Source organism: Centruroides vittatus, unplaced genomic scaffold, assembly GCF_030686945.1.
Source record: "Centruroides vittatus isolate TY-2023 unplaced genomic scaffold, ASM3068694v2 contig_364, whole genome shotgun sequence".
Lineage (NCBI taxonomy): Eukaryota > Metazoa > Arthropoda > Arachnida > Scorpiones > Buthidae > Centruroides > Centruroides vittatus.
Window position 1 is genome coordinate 6,369,202 of NW_027122188.1, and position 21,926 is coordinate 6,391,127.

The window sequence follows — 21,926 nt, forward strand, 5'->3', positions numbered from 1 at the left end:
TTCTACCAATCAGGTTATTTGCCTGTGACGTCACAAAAACGGCAACCAGAAATGTGTCAGAATTGCTGTCTGTACTGTGGAAAAAACTCCATGGGAGAAGATTCAAAGAGAATTCTCTTCCTCATTTCCTTGTCGGTCGGCTCGAACCATGGAACAATTAAAAGACAAGTAAAATGTAAAACTTTTCTAGTCTTTCAATTGTTCTATAATCGCAAGGCCGTCAACAACTGTTATTCGGCATTTAATGGCAATTTTCTATTTAAATACATATATTTTAAAACTCTTTCCGCCCTGTGGGAACTAAGAGAGCCTCTTTGCAAGCCCATTATAAATTCGGCCAGGTCCACAAGGGGGAGGCTGGGTAGTGAGAGACGGGACCGACATATCCATATGGACCACTCCCTGGAAAATTCTTGGGGGTTAATCAACCCGTCCAGATATGATCCCGGATACCCCAGAGCCGGAGGCTGCCACATTGTCCACTCGGCCATCCAGTCGTCTCCGTTTAAATATTTAAGCAAATGTCGGTAGCAGGAGCATCCAAAACTCCTGGTCTTGCTTTTGTACTTCTTTCAAAATCTAGATCATTCGCTACAGTTTGATCAACGATTTCGGTTATCATTACCAAACTTTTACTAGAGAAATCTGTAACAAGTTCTTTGAGTTCTTCGTTTTCAGAATCACTATTTTCCAGTTCTAAATGAATTCCTTGTTCTGCCTGTTCTTGAAGGTCGTCGTTGGTAAGGCTCTCACCAGAAACCTGCAGTAACTTCTCAATATCCTGCTCGTTTACATCTCATAGTCCTGCTGTATCGATTGGGTTGGCAATTTGGTCAACGATAGATTCTTCTCTTTGAGAATCTTTGGATACCTTCTTCCACACTCTGTTCATGCATTTATCAGTTAATTCTTGCCAAGAGAAGTCGATGTTGCCTAGGCATCTATGATGTCATATTTTTTTCCAAAATTACCCCAAACAAACATAGATTTAGGGAAAGTTACAGAGCTCCGCCGAATTTCCCTTTTTTGCTGAATGGTTCGTGTTCTTACCCGAATAATCTCATGATATGCGAATCAATGAAATGCAAAGTAATTTGAATAAGCGTAAATTTTGAGCTGTTTTTTAGGTTTCGAGTAGACCGCGTTATATCGAATCAGCGTTAATCGAGGAAGCGCTAAACGAGGTGTAACTGTATTTGATTTACTTTCTAGACTCACTGGATAGCAGATTTAGACAGCGTTTTAATTTGAGTAGAAGTCGTCATATTGATTTGTTTGTCGCAAAGTTTATATAAAAATAGATATTGTTCATTTGATAAATGTTTTAAACGGAATGAATCAACAAAATTAGTCATCTAGATTGTTGTGGAGAAAGAGAAAGAGAAGAGAGAGAGAGAGAGAAAGAGAGAGAGAGAAATAGGGATCGGAATAATCCATTACAAATCCATTCCGGATTCGGTACAGATTTTCTAAATATGAATTTGTTCATATTTTAATTCATATTGGCGACGAATTAAGAAAAGTAAAAAGCGACAAATGAAACTACACGACTTTATTGCAAACAACAAGAATTTCAAAAGAGCCAGGACATTCATCGCAAAAAATGAAGTTTTCATTTCTGTGTGCATGTGTTATGTTTATGTGTTATGTAACATATATTATTATGCAAATTAATATAAAAATAACTTAAAATTAAACTAAAATTTGTTTATTTTTGGTCGCGTGTTCCCTTTTTCCCTATTTACTATGGGTTAAAATGGCCTCATTTAATGCTGTTTCATTTAGCGCTTTGTCGTCTAGGAACGCAACCTTTTTTTTTTTTTTTTTTTTTTTTTTTTTTTTTTTCTTTCCGCCCAGTGGGCACTAAGAGGGCCTCTTATAGCAAGCCCATTATGGGTTCGGCCAGGCCCACAATGGGGCGGCCGGGTGGTGAGGGACGGGGACCGACATATCCGGACGGACCACCCCCCGAAAAATTCCTGTGGATTTTTCGACCCGTCCGGATTCGATCCCGGGTCCCCCAGGGCGGCAGGCTGCTAACCTTGACCACTCGGCCATCCGGCCGCAGGAACGCAACCTTAGCGCTAAACGAGGCATTTCTGTAACTGTTTTTTAATTTCTGTTTAAAGTACGTTGGCGCATCTTTGATGATGATGTGGATCAATAATTTAATTGATGCTGTCCGCCTACACAATGATGCATTAGCTTCCATATGTACAGTACGTACAGTACATCAAATGAAGGGACATCACTTACCAAGTTGACATATTGACATAATCTATTAATACATAACACTACGGGTGAAAAGAGGTACCTCTATTTTCCTAATTTTTAATAAAATCATTGAGGCGTCGCATCTCTAATGCTTTACAACTAATTGACTCTTAAAGGAATTTTTATTTGATAAACAGTACATGTTAAATAAGTGTGTTTAGTAGTTAAATAAATACATATCTGATTATTACTATTATTTGTTTTATTAACAACATTTAACTGTGTGCCCTTGGTTACAAGAAACGAGTACATCACATTTGTGTGGAAAATGCCATCTCTAGACTAAATTATAACAACTTAAAAGCTATCTTAATTCCAATTAATGTACTGTACAATATTATAATTTAACTAACTTATTTATAAAGGTAATAATTTCGAAATTGTCTCTAGTATCTCGAAGGACGAGAATTAACTTCCCGTGATGGAATCTTCCATGAGCATTTCCTCCCAACTTGATTAAAATATTTGATAGTGATGTACTAGAAACATTTGTCAAAAATCGCCCTCTCGAGCTGACTCGGATTTTCTTTCTTCGCCCTCTCGGGCTGACTAAAATCTTGTTTCTTCGCCCATACGGGGTGACGTCAACCGTCTTTGACCCTTAAAAAACAATAATCTCTAAAAAATTGTAAAATTTTTTAAAAATAAACGAGTTTCTAAAATTAACTCTTTTCTATCCGACTTCGAAAGAGCTAAGAACTCTCAGTTCTTAGCTCTTCGAAGTCGGATAGAAAAGAGTTAATTTTAGAAACTCGTTTATTTTTAAAAAATTTTACAATTTTTTAGAGATTATTGTTTTTTAAATATACAATTAACCGATCCCATTGCTTGATATTTGTTTAACGTCTTTGACCCGTTAATGTATCTTCCAGTGGCGTGCCGTGAAATTTGATGATAGGGAAGCTGTGTTTCTGTAAGAAGCCGACTTTCAGGAGCAATCAATTAATTGTGCGTCAAGGCCTGTTCGTATTCGTTTGTTCGATAAGCCAGTAAAAACAGTATACTTCTTTAAATGTATTTTTAATAGATTATCCGACGTACTTAATAAATAAGAAAGTTCAATATAATTACCTCCGTTATTAGATTCAATAAATTCCCTAAGCCCTCTAAATGCCAATTTTTGCTTTGAGAAAAAACATATAACATCTATTAATTTAGATATATCTATTAATCGTAATTATCTTGTTATAATTTTCAATATTTATTTTATATTGTCTACCAATGTTAAATTCTATTCTATTTTGATTTCCAAATTGCTTCAATTTTACGAAAGAATCGTCATTCGTCATAAATTTTATCGTCAAAATGTCGAAATTTTTTTGTCGACGTATTTATATTTAATTTAGGCATTGGTCTTTCTCTTTTAATAATGTTTTCTTTTTCATTATACGGTCTCGAGCCAAAACTTTTTTAAAATACATTTTTGAATCACTAGCCACGATATAAGAGCTAAAATTAAAATTATCAGAAAAAACTTACTTGGTAAAACAAAATGTGTGACGAATATACATGCCTAGTACAAAAAATTCTTCAATTGTACGAATATACTTTTAAAAAAACTTATAATTAAATATAACTTTGTGAAGAAACGTACATAAAAATAACAAAATATTCTTTACTTTTTAAATCTTAAAACAATCCACTTAGTGAAATAGCTCCCTACGAGTGGCTAACGAATGGAATCGGAGACGGTCCAGGTAGGTGTGTCCGTGCCAAATCCCGAGGGTGCCGATACCGGTCAATGTCAAATGCCTCTTTTGTCGCGTCACTAGTATATATCAAAGGACGCGACAGGGTTGTTGTAGATTTTAAACGTTTCTCACCATAGCTGTAAAAATCTAAATATGTTAAACTTAACAGATTGTTCGTCGTTCGTTTTCTAACTAATTCGTTTTAGGACCAAGTGTTCACGGAAATTTCCAAAATTTACAACTTTTCGGTCACTCTCATTAAACTGGAAAAATTTCTGTTTTTATTACATCTAATATCATGAAGAGATCAGACCCCACTGTACTCGGCAAGAGATTGGTTCGGTTAAGCTTCTGTTTAAGTAAAATTTCGGCTCTTTCATCAGGGTTTTATTTATGTTTCTAATTCCCTAATCGCTTAATTATTTAACTACTTCTTAAGTAGAAATAAGTTGAAACAGGTTACCTTGTACTTGAATATCTGTAGTCTTGGAAAAGAAGTGGAAAGAAATTTTTATGACAACGGATACATAAATCGTAAATCCAAGGAAAATAAATTCTAGAGCTTTTTTTGTACCATTATACGTCTTATTCATTAAATTTGGTTGTAAATGATGTTGTCAAAGTAACAGTTAATTTTTTAACACTGTACTAGAATTGTACACGTTTTTTCTGCATCCCCTTACAGATGGGACGTACTAAATCATAATATAACCGATTTAACTTTGAAATCCGTAAGTAATATAAGATGGGAGAGCGGAATAAACGCAAAATAAATATATCAAATATTTTAATGGAGTTTTTTAAAACTCCTGTCAACTATACAGATCATAAAAACATGCCAGTAAAATCTTATCGGCTGGGTTAAGTTATAAATCTAGTCTAGAATGGGCAACTTTTTTTTATAACATGGGCCAGAATAAATTTTACGTTATTTCCGCGAGCTGTAGTAGTTAATTGACGCCTTCTTGTGACTCGTAATTTTTTTAGTCTGTCAAATATGAAATAAATAAATAAAAAGTTAATTACTACATTTATTTCTCTTATCGTTTTCGAAAATTACAAAGAATTGGAAAAATAACTATTAATTAGTTATTTTTCCAATTTAATAATCTATTAAAGATCTCGCGGGCCGGATAGAAACTTTTCGCCAGCCGTAGCTGCCCCGCGGGCCGGGGGGCCCGCCGTTGATCTAGTCTGCTCGTGATTCACATAATCGGGCGAGGGTGGCCGAATATCTAGCAAGCGGCTAACAGTCCTCAACCGCTCCGAAATATAAAGTTGGACGCTTTATACGTGTGTCGCTTCTACCAGCTAAACCGTGACGTTGGTGCTCTGTAAAGCGCATGCGCCAATGCCTATAATCTGGCTGCTTGGAAGTTGACAGGCAGGCGGCTAACAGCTCAGAACCGGTCCGGGATATAAAATTAGATGCTTTAGGCCAGGAACACACATGCGTAAAATTCGGCGAAAAATCTAGCGTAAAACAGAAAGCGTAAAAATTTTTCTGAAATTTTGGCTGAAACAGAACTGAAAATTGAGTAGAGCATGTCTCTACTTTTTACGGCGTAAAATTTTTACGCCAAAATTCCTCCAATAAAGAGAAGACTTTTCTGTGACGTCAAAGTAGACACGTGCTTTTTATTCTAACAATGGCGGCAATGAGGGTTAACCCTACAATTGTGACGGTCTCGAAAAAACAAAAAATAAATGAAATAGAGGAGTTTATTGAATCCATTCGACCACATCAGTGTCATGTATAAAGCCACTATATTTAAACAACGTTTATGGATGGCTATAGGTGCAAAATTTCAAACAACAGGTAGGTCTAGTAGAATTGATTTATAGGCTTAGTATTTAGATTACACGCACGTTCTTTATTTGAGTTCGGAATACAAGTGTATTAATTTAAAATTTTCTATATTATAGCAGAGGAAGCGGAAAAAATGGAAGGTACAAAGGAATAGATATATGACAAGAAAAAATTAATAAAATTAGCACTGTTAGTTGCAGTGATGTTTCCTATTCGGTCAGAATTTTTACATGTGTTCTGGCATAAAAGCGTAAAACAGAAACTGAACTGAAAGCTGATTTCTGATTCAGTTTTATGCCACACAATTTTACGCATGTGTGTTCCTGGTCTTATGCGTGTGTCGCTTCTACCAGCTAAACCGGGTGAGGTTGGTGCTCTGTAAACCTCATGTGACAATGCCTATATAATCTGGCTGATTGGAAACTGACCCGGTTTCGACACTCCTTCCGCCACCGAATTATTCGAATATACAATAGCAATCTTATCGTTTTTTTTCACATGTAGTATAGAAATTTGTAAAAGATACATAATGCAGTTATAATAAAATATTAATTTTAATTAATTCAAAGTAGGCCTACGTTAAAATATGAAAATTTATATTTTATAAAATACAAGGGAAGGTCATTGGAAGGTGGAATCGGCGCTTCCATCGCTTCCAATGACGGCACGCCACTGCTCCCGATAGGTCTTTTGTCGGAAAGTGATCCTTATTTAGGTGTTAAGCTTAGTTCACACTGTTCGAATAGCGAAAGCGAATGAGGAAAGCGAAAAACAAGTTTTATTCGCTTAGCGAAATTGACCCATACAACCAAAAGCGAAAAGCGATTGCGAATTTTAAGCAGCAAATCATTTACAAGCAAGCGAAAACGTCATTTCGAAAAACAAAATGGCCGCTTCCGATATTCTGTCGTTAACCAAGTTTGTTTATTTATTGAGAAAGAAAGATAAGACGAAAAGGAAACGATGCTGGGTGAGAGAAATATTAAAAATTCGTAATTACAACATTTACTCTATTGCGTGAAAAAGGTTTTGTAGCCATCTTGAAAACAATAACCACGTGACAACTAGCGGGAATACGATTGGTGCGAAATTTTTTTCGATAGCGAAAAAGCTCGACGGTTCCGAACTTCAAAGCGATTTGCGAAATGGTAAAATTCGCCGGAAACGACGTCATGTCTGACGTGATATTCACTCTGTTTTTCGCTTTCGCCAGCGAATCGCGCTCAGTGTGAACTAAGCTTTACTGACGTGAAAACCCGGAAAACACGTGGCCAGCACGGCGAGCACGACCAACTACCAGTGCTTAGTGGTTTTATCCACTCGACCCCTGGTGGGTTTGTTGCCAAGCCTTTACGATTTACTTAACGATTTACTTACATTTTTGTTTTAAACCCCGCAAGGTATTGAAAATATTAACATATTAATCATAATAAATAAAATTGTGTGTGGTGCCATCTGTTATGAGGTTTTGTTATAAAACTTTTAAATTATTAATTATAATAAAATGGCAAAAGCTTGATTTTAAGGACAGCGGGTTTTATTTTTTTAAAGATGTGAATGCTAACGAGTAAAATCTTAATTGTCTGACCCCCTCACTATCCACCCACGCCTACGGTCGGATGGCCGAGAGGTCAAGGTGGCAGCCTACCGCTCTGCGGGACACCGGGATCGAAGCAGGACGGGTGGAAAAATTCCCAAGAATTTTTCGGGGGTGGTCCGCACGGATATTTTCGCTCAACCGCCCCATTGTGGGCCTGACTGAACCCATAATGGGGATTGCTAAAAGAAGCCCTTAGTGCCCACAGGGAGGAAAGTTTAAAAAAAATCTCCCCAAGTCTCGACCTGTACCACCAAAATATCATCAATGTTCCTTATACTGTATACAAGTTACTGTGCTCAATTTCATATTTTAATCTTTACCTCATCCTGAGATATTAAAGGAAATAGAATCAAACACACATCCACGGAATTTTTTTTACCTTTTTTTTTAGTTCAGTTCTCAAAACGTGGAGATTTGCAAAAAATCCGAAAGATCAAATTCGACACCATTACAATATTTTCCCTTGTTATGTACATGGGTAAGATTTTGTAACTAAAATGTGCAAGATTTTGTCGTACGATAGTGTGAAACCGAATGTCTGAACACCATATTTCAAGGTATACACGTAATTACAGAGCTATATTAATATCGTAGTTAGGGTGACTAGACGTCTCCAGTTTTATCTGTGCTTACAATATTTGATTGCAGAATCAATTTTTGAATAGAACAATTTTATTAACACGCCAATATAAAATCACCAATTTATAGATCAATAAAAAAATAAATTTTAAGTAACGAAGTTCAAAACCCTTTTTCGCTGATTCTAAAATATGGATTGTAAATGAACTTGCTCACTTAACTATAGCATATTTGCATTGACAAAATAATAGGTATGCTGGATGTATCACAAAACAATTCGTTGATATGCATATTATTTTACCATTTATTGAAACAAAACCAAATTTGCATGCTAACATTTTTACATAAAGAATTAAATCGGCTGAATATTTGATACTGCAGAATGCATGGAATCTTTAACGTTTTTCAGGTTTGACCAACATTTTGATTTTAAAATCGTCAATGGTGAAAATGCCGGGAAGTTGTATAGATCAGTGGCCTGCCGTGACATTTGATGATAGGGAAACTGTGTTTCTGTAAGAAGCCGACTTCCAGGGGCAATCAGTTAATTGCGCGTCAGTGATGGCCTAGGGTTCATTCGTACGTGCGTGATGGCGGAAGAGACGTATCTGACAAAAACCGACAAAAAAGAAACATAAAATAAACATATACTATGTACAAAATAGTTTTCTTTAGGACAATCAGCCGTTCGGACATCCTGGGCGTCGATGTGGTTCTTCGATGGTCGATCGAAGGTGGCCCCGGGACAGTGGCGTTGACAAGTCTGTAGGGCACGGGGAGACTTCCTCTGTTGGCGTCGGAAACACGGTCTAAGTCCGAAGTGGCAAGGGTTACAGGTTGGCACAATAGACGAGAAATTGTATTTATTTATTTATTTTTTTTTTTTTGCGCGTTGACACACGGCGTTTTGGTTATTCGGAACGTTAACCGAGTGCCAGGTGTCCTCGATTGTCGGAGATTATATCAATCTCCGTTCTTTCTTTCGTCCATTTGATTGGTCATTCTCCCTCAATCACGCTTCCCGAGTGGTTGGTCCCTGATTACTAAACGTAACGAGACTTACCTGGACCGGGAGAAAAGACAAAATCGAAGACGAATTCGATCTTCCACCGATCGTAGGACGACTTCCTTCCGCGATTTATGGTTTCTGCCTGGCAGTTTGATATAAACAATGGGTATCCGACTACAAACGACTTTTTCCTATGTTTTTTTAAACTAATAAATTTTTCTCTAAATTAACCGTTTTTTTCGCGTCTTTTGTGACGGGTCAGACCTGCCCGGTACATGACATTTCCATAAAAGTTTTAAACAAATGCTGGAAATGACAAAAATAAACAATTTATGTATTTTAGTTCTAAAATACAAATAATACATACGTAATACAAATTGATATGATACAAACAATGATAGAAAAACTTTTTTTAATTTTTTATAATATAACTATTTGGCGATTTTTTCCGCAAAGTCGTTAATTACTTTATCATAAAAGTCGCTGGTCGTCGACTCCATCAACGTATTTAAAAGCTCTTTTTCTATCGAAAGCAACGCTAGCGACCACAATTTTTCCTCCGACTGAGTGTTTCTGGCCAATGTATGAATTTGCTTCGTTGTCGAAAAACTGCGCTCAGCAGACCCACCGGTAGATGATACCGTAAATATTAATGATGTTGAATCATATGATTCTTTTAGTACGTCTTTGTTCGAATCGACATTAATTACAATATGTTTTATGTCTAAGAGTTACTTGTCGATATAATCCGGACACGAATACAGTAGAACCTCTATTATCCGGACTAATTGGGGATGAAGGTAGTCCGGATAAGGAAAAATCCGGATAATCGAAAAAATAATAATTGACAGTGCATATAGCAGACATGGGCAAATGCGGCTCTTTTTGAGTTACATGCGGCTCTTGCTGAGTGTTAATTTCTGTTTTTTATTATTGTTTTTACAATTTTATTTTTATAATTTTATGAAAAGATGTTTGTTAAAAAAATTAAATATTTGTTTTATATTATATTTATATTATATAATAAAATCGCGCGCCTTACCATACTATCCACCACGACAGTACAGAACTGCGGCTCCCATGCATTTTGAAAAACCTACATTTTGGCTCCCACTGAACTCTTGCTTGCCCACCCCTTGCATGTAGTACGAATAATTTTTATTTGTCTAGATTTACATATAGCTTCAATATTAAATTATTTTTTATTAAGAAATTCAATTAACGATTTTTGTTTAAAGCTAGCTGTTCTTTTTGAAGCTACTAAATCGCGAATACTTTTAAGACATATAAGTTGTCCTGAGTTACACTCTTCTTAGCTCTCAAACCACTTCATGGCAACATCTAAGCACCGAAAAGCTTCAGAATGTGTAGGACCAATATCTCTTACTTCGCAAATCTCTTCGTCTTCTCGATCTTGTTTACCTGAGGCAGATATTTCTTTAATTATTTTCTCATCATTCAAAATTTGGAATCCAGGATCGTTCGCATCGCAATTTAACCACTCGGTTACATCTTCTTCACATTCGGCACATATTGAAATTTGTGCTATTGCTTCCGCAATGTCTCCTATACCACTTTCTACTGTTACTGGAATTTACTAATGGTTTTTTCAAAATTTTGTTCCATGCATTCCATCACGTACGTACATAAACAGTGTCGCAATTTGCCAAGTGCAAATCAGCAAATTCGTACAATTTTTGTTTGTTGAACAATCCGGATAATCGAAAGTCCGGATAATGGAGGTTCTACTGTATAAATATTGCGATTCGCTACGTAATTTAGATAAATCAAAAAATTTTCCGTAAAATTTACTTAATTTATAGAATTAAAACACGCTCGGAATTGTTTTTCGTAATATTAAAATTATTAACATCTAAAAGTGATAAAAATTCTAAAGATTTTATGTCTGAAAATCTGTCAATATAATTACAGTACAGGTATACCTCGAGTTACGTCGCTCTCGAGTTACGTCGTTCCCGATTATACGTCGTTTGTCAAAAAAGTATATGGAAAAATAAAAATCAAGTTTAAGTCAGTTTATTCGACTTTAAATCCGTCCACCATAAACATTGAAGTCGTAATATCACTAGAAAAACGTTGAAAGCACATAAAATCGTATTAAATAAAAATTAAGCCATAGAACTTTTATAGAATTTTGATTCATAGTTTTCATTTTAAAACTTTTTTAAGAGAAAATTTTTGATACTACAAAAATTTATAATTCTCTTCATAATACAGTCAAACCTCATTTACTCATTTCTCAATTGTATGTTTTTTGCAGTTATACGTTTTTCATTTATATGATTTTGCCCTTGTCATACGTTTTGGTACTCTATAGCAGGGGTGGCCAACAAGTCGATCGCGAAGCCAATTTTGGTCAACCGCTTGTGATGTCTTTATGTGTTACACTTGTAACTGAATGCGACGCCTGAACGTAACAAGCAAACGCAACAGTATTCATGCAGTTATGACTCGACTCATAGAAAAACATAGCCATTTAGCTTGAATATTTGGTACTGTCATACGGTAGCTTCTTTTCTTTAGTACATGTATTAACAATATTATTACTATTTCTCCCATTATTATTAAGGTAATAAAATAGATTTTGAATCTGTTTTTATCTGTAGCTAATTCGAATTAATAAATACTGTTAATAATTACTCATGTTGTTTTAATTCCCCTGGATGTGAGATTTTTGGCCCATTAAATAATTATGTTGTTTTTTACGTAGGTAGATATACAGAGTGTTTCAGTACGATGTGCACTCCCGCGATCGATAGATTAACAAAGAATAAATCTAAAAATCTTATATCATTCTTCCATGATAATCTTCAATCAAATCAAATTATCAGCCATACTGTACTTTTTCATATTTACATTGCAATTGATTAAAAAAAATTAAATTATATTGTAAGTTACTAAAAATCTATTTTGAAAGATTTTTTAGGTACCGCCTGTATGGAATGAACTGGTAGCTGCAAATATCAAAAGTTGGGTCTGGAAATTTATTTTTTTATGAGCCTTATATCTTGAAAACTTAATACCGTATTTTACGGACTATAAGACCCACTTTAATTTTTTAGCAATTTAAAAAAAAAAAAATACCTATAAGATGCTACGGACTATAAGACGCACCTGAATTTTGGAGGCAATTTTTCGAAGAAAAAAGTGCGTCTTATAGTCTGTAAAGTACGGTAAGTGATTTAAAAAATAAGCAAAATATATTCAAAACTATTTTTCTATCTACCCGTAGCTTGTGGGAGTGTACCTCGTACTGAAATACAGTGTATAAACATAGTATGTATTACACACCTCCTCCTCTCCACTTAGACTATGCCTATGACAACAGGTCAATCGCGACACATTTTTAAGATAAAAAGTAGGATTCACGATAGTTATCCTTTCCTCATGTATCTCTCCACAATTAATTTGCCACTTCTTTTTCTGTTCCTTCTTATAGCTCATTTTTCCTCGGAAGACCGTCGAGCTTGGCAAATGGTTTCCAGGTGTTAGAAACCCTCATTCCGGGCATGTGAAAATTTAGCTATAATAAAAAAGCACGTGTCTACTTGAAGGGGGTCGGTAAAACTCTTGGACAGTTCAAAAGATTTTGTAAGTCTGCAATTCTCCTTTCATTTGGAGGATAGAAGGTATCCGGCGACGGTTAGAAATAATACGATCTAAGACACGAAATGCAAAATGCGCGTTTAAGAATATGGTGCTATGATTGTATATTCACTCTATTGTGCGCTGCTACTTCCATATTTTTCCAGTTTCTGTTTTCTAGCCAAAAAATTTCAAGGAAAAAGAGTTGTTTTTATACTCTCTCGCATCTGAAAAGCCGCTCTTTACATGCATGTATTTTAGTCGTGCTACAGATTTGTTTATCAATTAAATAATAACTAATTCAGACACACGAAAATATTGTTTGTGAGGGCATGTGTGTTTCCTGGCCCTATGACGATCATATCGTTTATATTCTTTCTATAGTCCGGCAGAGAACCCAGCAGGCTATTACGATAGTCACAGCTTTAGTAATAGCCCTCTATTCAAAACATGTGCCCAGTGTCGAGATTACACACTTTCTCAAGCATGCCTCAGATTCATATTATATTTGCATGTTATGAGACGTGAAGACCAATTCGCGGCTTGTATCAGGTGTTCAATAGCATTTAACCTCAAATAGTAAACACGTTTAACACTGTGTTTTTAAGTCTGATTTCATTATTAGTAATAGAGACTAGTGTCGTCACTTACACGTTTATTAAAAAAGCAGGATATTCACAAATAGATGGGTCTTTATATTTCGAGCGGTTGAGGATCTGTTAGCCGCTTGCTTAGATCTTTGCGGCCACCTCGGCCCGATTATGTGAATTCACGAGGAACTAGAATCAACCGGCGGCCCGCGCGCGAGTCCACGCCGGGACAAGACTATCTCGGCGTTGGAGCTTTGAAAAGATTGGGTTTCTCTGTTCCGGGCGGTCAGCAGAAGGAGATTTCGTTTAATAGCATTTATTAAACTACTGGACAAAACAATTACTACTTGCCTCATTAATATTAAAGTTTAACTCTTTTTTTCCCAATATTATATGCTATATTTTAGGTAATTTTATCCTTCAGGTCACAAACACACTAGTGAGAAAAAAAAAATGTTTAAAGCAAGTAAATTACTCAAAAACTTTAATTATTTGATTGTAAATATTATATAAATAGTCATAGTAAGACCCTAAAAATAAAATTACTGGATAGTTCTTAAAGTGGATCGCGTACACCTCACACATACTTACCTGATCAGCCAAAATCTCATCCGACGCCAAAATGTAGGATAAAAAATAGAACCGGATATATAATCATCATAATTTAAACTAATTTCTCGCCTATGTCTCATTTATTAACAATAGATATATATTCCTTGACCATTTCAGCTAAAACTTATGAGGTGTTTATAAATCCTCACTCATGTCTCACACAATAAGGATGTTTTGCTAGAACTTTTTCTCTTATGATTACCTTTGTATGAATAGTCTCAAATAGTTGTGTTTTTTAAGCTAAATTTAACCAAATACCTCTAGTCTATATTATCTCTCTGATTTCTCATTCATTTTATCATTATTTTGCGTTTTACTTGCCGCTTCTCCCATTTAATTACTTACGGAATCCAAAGTTTAAAATCACTTGGTGCCTTGTCTATTATTATATCGTAGTATTTGAGCTATCGGTTCCCATCTGTAAAATATAGGGATGGCGAGGGATAACAATTAAAATCAATAAAATTACAAAGATGTTCTCCCAAAAATGACGATCAAAAGTATATATCCTCCCAGATTGTTTTGTTATATACATACTTATTTACCTTTGGTCTTTTACTCACTCATATCGACACACTCAATGGAGATTTAACAATAACCCCAAACTCTCTCAAATGATAAGAAAAGGACAACTCTGCCACGCCGAGACTATATATAACCTAAGGTGTACAAAAAAAATCCGTGTAGACAATAATGTATAATGTCATCTTAAGTACCAATATATCAACTTTATTTATGGATTATACTCCGTTAGTTGTACATCATTTTGATTTGATCACTATCTTTTCTTTTTCTCGGATAGAATACTGCTTATACTGTTCATTATAATATTTTGTTACCAGAGGCTTCAATACCTTTGTTTTTACAAACTGTATACTTTATACCTTAAAGGAAATAGTGTACTCTTCATATAATAACTTTTAAGCTATAGTGTGACATGGATTAGAAACACTATGGTCTAAAAGAAACCCTGATGGAAAAGAGCCCGATTTTCACGCTCAGAGCAAGAAACAGCACTTGTAATAGTCAGCCCTAATTCTTCTTTGCCGAGTACCTGAAACAGCTTGCTTGGTGTGGGTCATGGATCATTTAGCATTAACGTTATTATGATATTAGATTATAGTAACTAAAAAATAAATACATCAGAAAGTTATTATCCCTAATTTTTTTTAGAATCTCGAGTCTTAAGATTGCGACTCGCTGAAAATTATAGTAATTTTGGGATAAAAATATTTTTCACATCGTACGTCTCTATTCGATATGCTTAAAACCCATTTATTATGGTTTTTTAAGATAATAGATATCGGAGAGATCTACGCACTTATTGGGGAGGTTACATCACATCAGATTTATGTCTAATCTTGACACTACTGAATTTGTTGTTAAGATAATCTTTAATTAGGAGAGTCAGAGTCATGTTTAGTAATAAATAGGAAATGTAATTGGCTATTTGGTACAATGAAAAATTGTTCTGAGTGTTTTTAAAAGTGTTCTGAGTTGGCCTATTTGGATGGACTAAGTATGAAAAAACATTGTTTTCTGAGTGTTTTTAAAAGTGTTCTGAGTCAGCAAAATTTTCTAGGTAATGTTTAAACGAATTGGTGTTATTATTAAAAGATATAATCACTAACCCTGAATACTATGTTGATGTTCATTTTGGATATATAGTAACCTTATAATTTATGACACACGATCAATATTGTATAATGAAAAAGGGTACTGTCAATATTAGTTCATTGGACCGTGTTATCGGCACCCTCGGGATTGGCCTACTAGTACCAATATATACAGCTATATTACAAATGAGTAGGTTAAATTACAACACACCTACCTGGGACCGTCTCGATTCTGCCACCTATCCACGAGATATAAGACATCTAGATCATCCTCACGTCGGGTCTCGTTAGGCGCGTATTTAAGATAAAATTTAATCTTTCACTAAGTGGATTGTTTTTAAGATTTAAAAAGTAAAGTAATATTTTTGTATTCTATCTAATATTCTTATTTTTACAAAATTATTGTATACAAGTTTCTATTCATACAATATTTTATATTTTTATTTTTAAATAGAGTTTTTTTTAAAATATATTCGTTTTACATTGAATAAGAATTTTTTCTGTTACTGACATGTATATTCGTCACACATATTTTAGCTCCATTCGGTTTGAGACGAAGAAGTTTTTCTTGAATTATTACTTTTTTTTATTATGTTACTCTTTATATACTTAATGGGCTTGTTGATTCAAAATTAATATAAATATATTTTAAATTTAAAAAAAATGTTTTTTGGCTCGATGTCCGATAAACAGTATTATAATAATGATTAATAACTATTTCATAACATTATATAAAACCAGAAAGACCCAAGATATCAGTGAATTACAATGAAAAACTATAGTTCATTATTTAATATTTCTCGTGAATAAAAATTAATGAATAGTAAATATTGATGCATTATCGAGAACTCTCAATTTAAAAAAATTTCGACAACATTATTTACGATATAAATCTTTTTATGACGATGGACGATTCTTTCCGTTTATAATAATATTCAAAAATACATCTATAAAAGAGCAATGTTGGAATGATCCAAATAATGTTTAGATTGAATGAGGATTTAACATTGGTAGACAATATAAAATAAATATATTGAAAATTTTTATATATGCAAACTTAACAAGATAATATTAAAGCGATTCATAGTAAATAAATCTAAAAATTAATACGAATGTGTTACAATAGTGGTCGTTTTTTTTTTCTCAAAGCAAAAATTGGCTCCATAAATATTATTTATATTTAGGTGGATTATTATAAGGAAGGGGGCCTTTTTTAAGGAATTTTATATTGAATTCATTTTAACTATCACGCGGAGCTAGAGAATATATACTGTGTAATATTTGAACTTTCTTTTTATTAAGTACGATCGTTGATTAATATCTAATTGTATTTCAAATCTCATTTTAAAGACTTGATAAGACTCAATGATAACTTGTTATAGTTTTTATTACTGCGTCTATTATACGATAACGATCGAATACGTAGAACGAGGCTTATTGTTACAGTCACGAAAATGAATTAGAATATCGACTCACTTACTCCGGCTTTCTTATATCACAAGACACACACTCAAGTCTTCTCCCATATCATTGCAAATTTCACGGCACGCACACTTGTCACAGATTAACGTAATGATGTAATCGTGTGTGCTCTAAAATTGTGTTGCACGGTTTGACGTCTACCATCTTTGTTATTTAAAAGTTCCAGTTTTCAGAATATGACTTAAATTGGATGTGGCGGAGATTATAGAAAACAGATAGTAGCCCCGATGCAACATGTATTGATGATGCTATCAAATATCTTATTTGAGCAGTGCGAAGAAAGAGGGATAATTGAAGAAGATCCCTGCTTGAGCTTCACATGTACAAATCTCTTTGAACCAGGATATGATTAATAATCATTAGATGAATGGTATATTTTGAGAGTGAAAGAGTTTAAGGCAGGATTTTTTTGTACATTAATATTAGTTGTTTTTCCTTTAGACTAAATATCACTATTACAAACAATATTTTAATCATAGAGTTTAAGTTTCAAAAGTACAGGTTTGGAGGAATATAGCATCTATGGAAGATTCCATCCACGAGATATGTTTAATTCTCGTCCTTACGATGCGATACTAAAGAGTCAATTTCAATAAAAATTAATTTATACTTCTTTTTATAGATATAAGTATCAGATAAATTTTACTTATTTAATCATGCTGCTGTACAGTTACATTTAGTTAGGGAACATTAAAATGATAGTGCTTTTAAGTGTTTATAATTTAGTTTCACCTATAGATGTACTTCTAGGATCGATTATGTTCTCACACAAATTGTGATGTTACTTTCGTATTCATTTTCTCCACTTGTTATCTCCTATCAAGATGGGCGCCACTGGGTGTGCATGTTGAAAAGTTGTGTTGTTAATAAAACAAATAATAGTAATAATCAGAGTATATATGTACTTTTATTATTATAAACTATTCTATCAACACACTTATTTTTTAATATTGTACTGTTATTTATCAAATAAATAAATTTCTCATGTATAGCATAAACCAAATATTTTGAATTTTCATTATTGTAGTTTAAAGGCATTTACAGATGAATGAAGAGATTTGCGCTTAAATAACTCTCATAATATTTGTTTTATTTTTTATTAAAAATTTATGGAAAATAAGATCACTCATTAGAGTATACTCTTCATTGCACGTTATTCGACTGTTACATGTATTAAGTAGTATTATGTCAATATTTATGTCAACTTGGTAAGTGATGTCCCTTCATTTTTGATTGTACTGTTATCATGATTACATTTGTACATTATTACAATATTATATAAAATGCATTTCGCTGCAGTGTAGTCGATAGCTTGGGGACCAGCTCATCAATGATAAACTTATTGATCCACATTCTCATCAAAGATGCACGTCAAGACGTTAACTTTAAAAAGAGACGGTATACTTAAGTAGGACAATTAGTTACAGCAACTTATGCTGAGGACGCTCTCTCTCTGGTCCTCCAGGGAAAGCGGCTAAGGTTTGCGTTTTCCTGCGCTCACGGGATGTCTATACGAGGGTGTCCCCGAGCGGGTTCCCTAATATAGGGACCAAGTTTAAGCTAGTCCTGCCGCCCGTGCGTCTGGCCTCTTCTTTCGTGCCGATTCGAATCGTGTTATCTGGTTATCAGATAATAATTTCACTACATTGATTTTTCGTGGCGGAGCTGCTTTTGTCTCACTCGGAGGCTATCGCTGCGACAGTCCCGCGTTCTCGGTCTCCTTTCTACCACATCTCACGGCGCTTATGTCGTCCCTCATTTTTGTGGGCCTGGCCTTTTAGGAAGCACATCGATTGACAATGGCTTTGTCTTATAAGAGCATGCCCTGGTCTCTAGTGGGTCTCACTGGTGCGGAAAAGAGCTCTCAGCAAAAAAAAAAAAATGCGCAAAGATTACATACGACTAACACAGATTGAAATTTTTCCGTTCTCGAGAACGAACCAAAGCGCTAAATATGTATCCCAACAGTCGCTATTAAATCGAGAGCACATTTTGTATAACCCCAATCGTAAAAATAGTGCGAGAAAGAGAATAATCCCCGCGCGCGCGACCAAAGAAATATATAATAATCAAGAATTGTTTAGTTTAATTCTAACGTATATTTTTTATAATATATGTATGGCAATGTGTAGATAAATATCTAACATTATTTATGTTACAATAAACTCCATGAAGTTTAATCAATGCACACAGCAAATTGTGAAAATTTTTACACTCTTTATTGTGCGGCCCCTTCGAGACATGTGCCTGGCACTACTTTTAGAAAATGATATTCTTTTTTGTTTTGAATCTCATTATAAAAATTTCGTGTCGTTTGTAGTTACCTATCTATTTTGCTCCTGTTGTTTTACCTCATTTTGGCATTAATTTTCGTCCCAGCGATATTGAATTGAAAAATATGAACATATGTTCAATTTATGTAGAAAGTGCCGCGAGATAGCGCACGTGATGATTTCGGGGAAGTGGTAGTTTGTTAATGATTTTCTATCCTCTGATTCTCCCTATTTTGGAATTATCTCTTTGCCTAACACTATTGTGCGTCTCTCTCTTGACTTCGTTCTTTCTTTCTGTCCATATCTTTTCTCCAAAAGTCGATCTAGGTGACGTGCGAGGTGAACTTCTGAAATGTTTGTTTGAAAAGTTCGATTCGTTTTTATAAACAACGGTTGTTATCAAATGGAACAATTATATACATCTTATTTCTTTATAGTTAAACTCATCTATGGCGCTCGACAAACCGAAATCCTCAAGTTATTGTGTCGACTTTTCTGACCGTTCAAATTGCGCTCGCGTTCTCGTGTCTCTAGTAAGTCGTGCTTGTGCCTCTCTATCGTGAGTTTCATGAAAAACAGTAAAATCAAATCCTCTCCGGTGACACGTTCGTGGTAAAACGAGCAAAATTCCTCACGCTCACCGAATTTTTCCGCTGAGTATCGACTACTCACGAATAACGAGCTCGCTGGGTTGACTAATCGAATACCCTTAAATATAAGACAGAGCATTCAAATTACAGCTTATTTTTCATATATACTTTGCATATATTACCTCTTTAGTTTCTGCATGGACATCATAGAGAGTAATTATTCTCTGCAGGCTTAAAACACGATACCTGCTCATTCGCAGCAAAAATATAAGGGAAAATGTGGCGGAAAGCTCCTTGTCTATCCCCTCCTTGAGATATATGCTTTTGAGTGATTTGGTGTGGAGTTCTTTCTCCCCCGGTAAAATTTGGTGAGAAACAATATATGACAACAATACAATCAGACTCCATATAAAACAGCATGAGCAACAACTCTGCGTGAAACGTTGATTCTTTTGCTATACATTAAACTGATAAATGCTTTTATGAATCATGCATGAAGAATCGAAAATCCATTAAGATATTTTTCTAACCAAGATGAAGTAATTTTATGCGTAGAGACCATAATTTGCTATACACCCCAGATCAGAACAGTACAGCTGTAGGCATGAGAACTGAATGCAGATTGTAAACAGAGAGACCAGCTGAGGATCCAAGTCCGAGATATCTTAGAGACTCACTGTAACGGTTTTCTAACGTCTGAGAGAAGCGGCTTTAAAACGCAACTCCGACATCCTCTCAAGAACAGGCAGCAGACTAAAAGCAAACTTCATTTAAAACTCGTGTGGAGAATAGTGATTCTGGGAAAGCACCGAAGAATCAAAGAACTTTACTCGGATCTTGCATCTAAGTGTATCGACGAGTTTTTGGTAATGATAAGACCGGATGTGACGAGAGGTATAGTGTTCGATCACTCGTGATGAATGATCTAGATTTTGAACGCAATGTGAGCAAAAGGCAAGACAGGAGTTTTGGTGTGTGCTTCCTGCTACCGATGATAACTTTGACATATTACGTGTGTTGGCACGGTGCAAGAACGTGACCGTTGTGGTGCGATTGGTCGAGTCGGCAAATGTGTTGCATAGCGTCCTCTCGGGACGGATACAATGGGTTACTGTCGGGTCATGAGATTCATAGTACGCCGGTGAAGAGAATATGGTTTACACCCCAAAGCGTACTTCTTTCCGTAAGGTGGTCTCCAAATAATGGGATTTATCAGTCGCTCCGTGCCCGTCTGCATACACGCTTGTCGTACTCAGCCTCCGCTGTGTGGACCTGCGAGACCGAAATTATATAATGGGCTTGCCCAATGTCGGCCCTCTCTTAAGTTCCCACGGGCCTCCGAAGAGAGTTTTAAATAAAGAACGAGTATTGTGGTAAACCGATAGTGAATTTAAATTCAACCGCCAATTGCCATATTGGACACTCGAAAGGAACGGCAGCCACCCGCAAACTAATACAAACGTCGTTGACGGCCCGTTTCGACTCTACGACTTGACACAAGGTTTGCCGAGTGACCTCTCTGAACAAGATTCTATCATCTTTTTCCTTTCTTTTTAAGTTGTTTCCTCCAAGTTCGGACAGGCGGTGGCCTCGCGTTCGAGCCGTGAACCACCAAGGAAATGGGCGGAAGAGAATTTCTCTTTGAATCTCTTTTCCCCATGGAGTTTTTCTTTCCCACAGTACGCTGACAGGCGTATTGCCTCGACTACATTTCTGCTCCGTCCGACCGATCATTTTTTCTGATTGCATACTCTACCGTGTCATCAGCAAAATAACCTGATTGGTCCACAACTTAGAAGGACAACTTCCCCAAAGAGGGAGTCACGGATAAGCCATTGTTTTCGTGGTCCTCGGCATGGTTTATTCTATCTACGATTCGCAAACCAACGCTGTCAGACCTGAGCCCTCCTCAGGAGATACCGCGACCATTTTCGCCTTCGATCCTCCCGGTGCGAGAGAAGATACACCATCTTCTGCAGCGGGCATCGTGAGAATTTGTGAGGCATTGTTCAACTGGAGTATACGCTGCCGAGTCAAGCTCACCACTTACGGACAATGAAATGCAAAATGGCCTACACGTTCGCCTTTCTTGCTCTCGACAGTCTTTGGTGCGTCCAAGCTGATCAATATGCAGATTCTTAGATAAATCTCTCGCCGCAAAGGTAGACGCAAAGCTCCGACTTCTCCGGTCTAA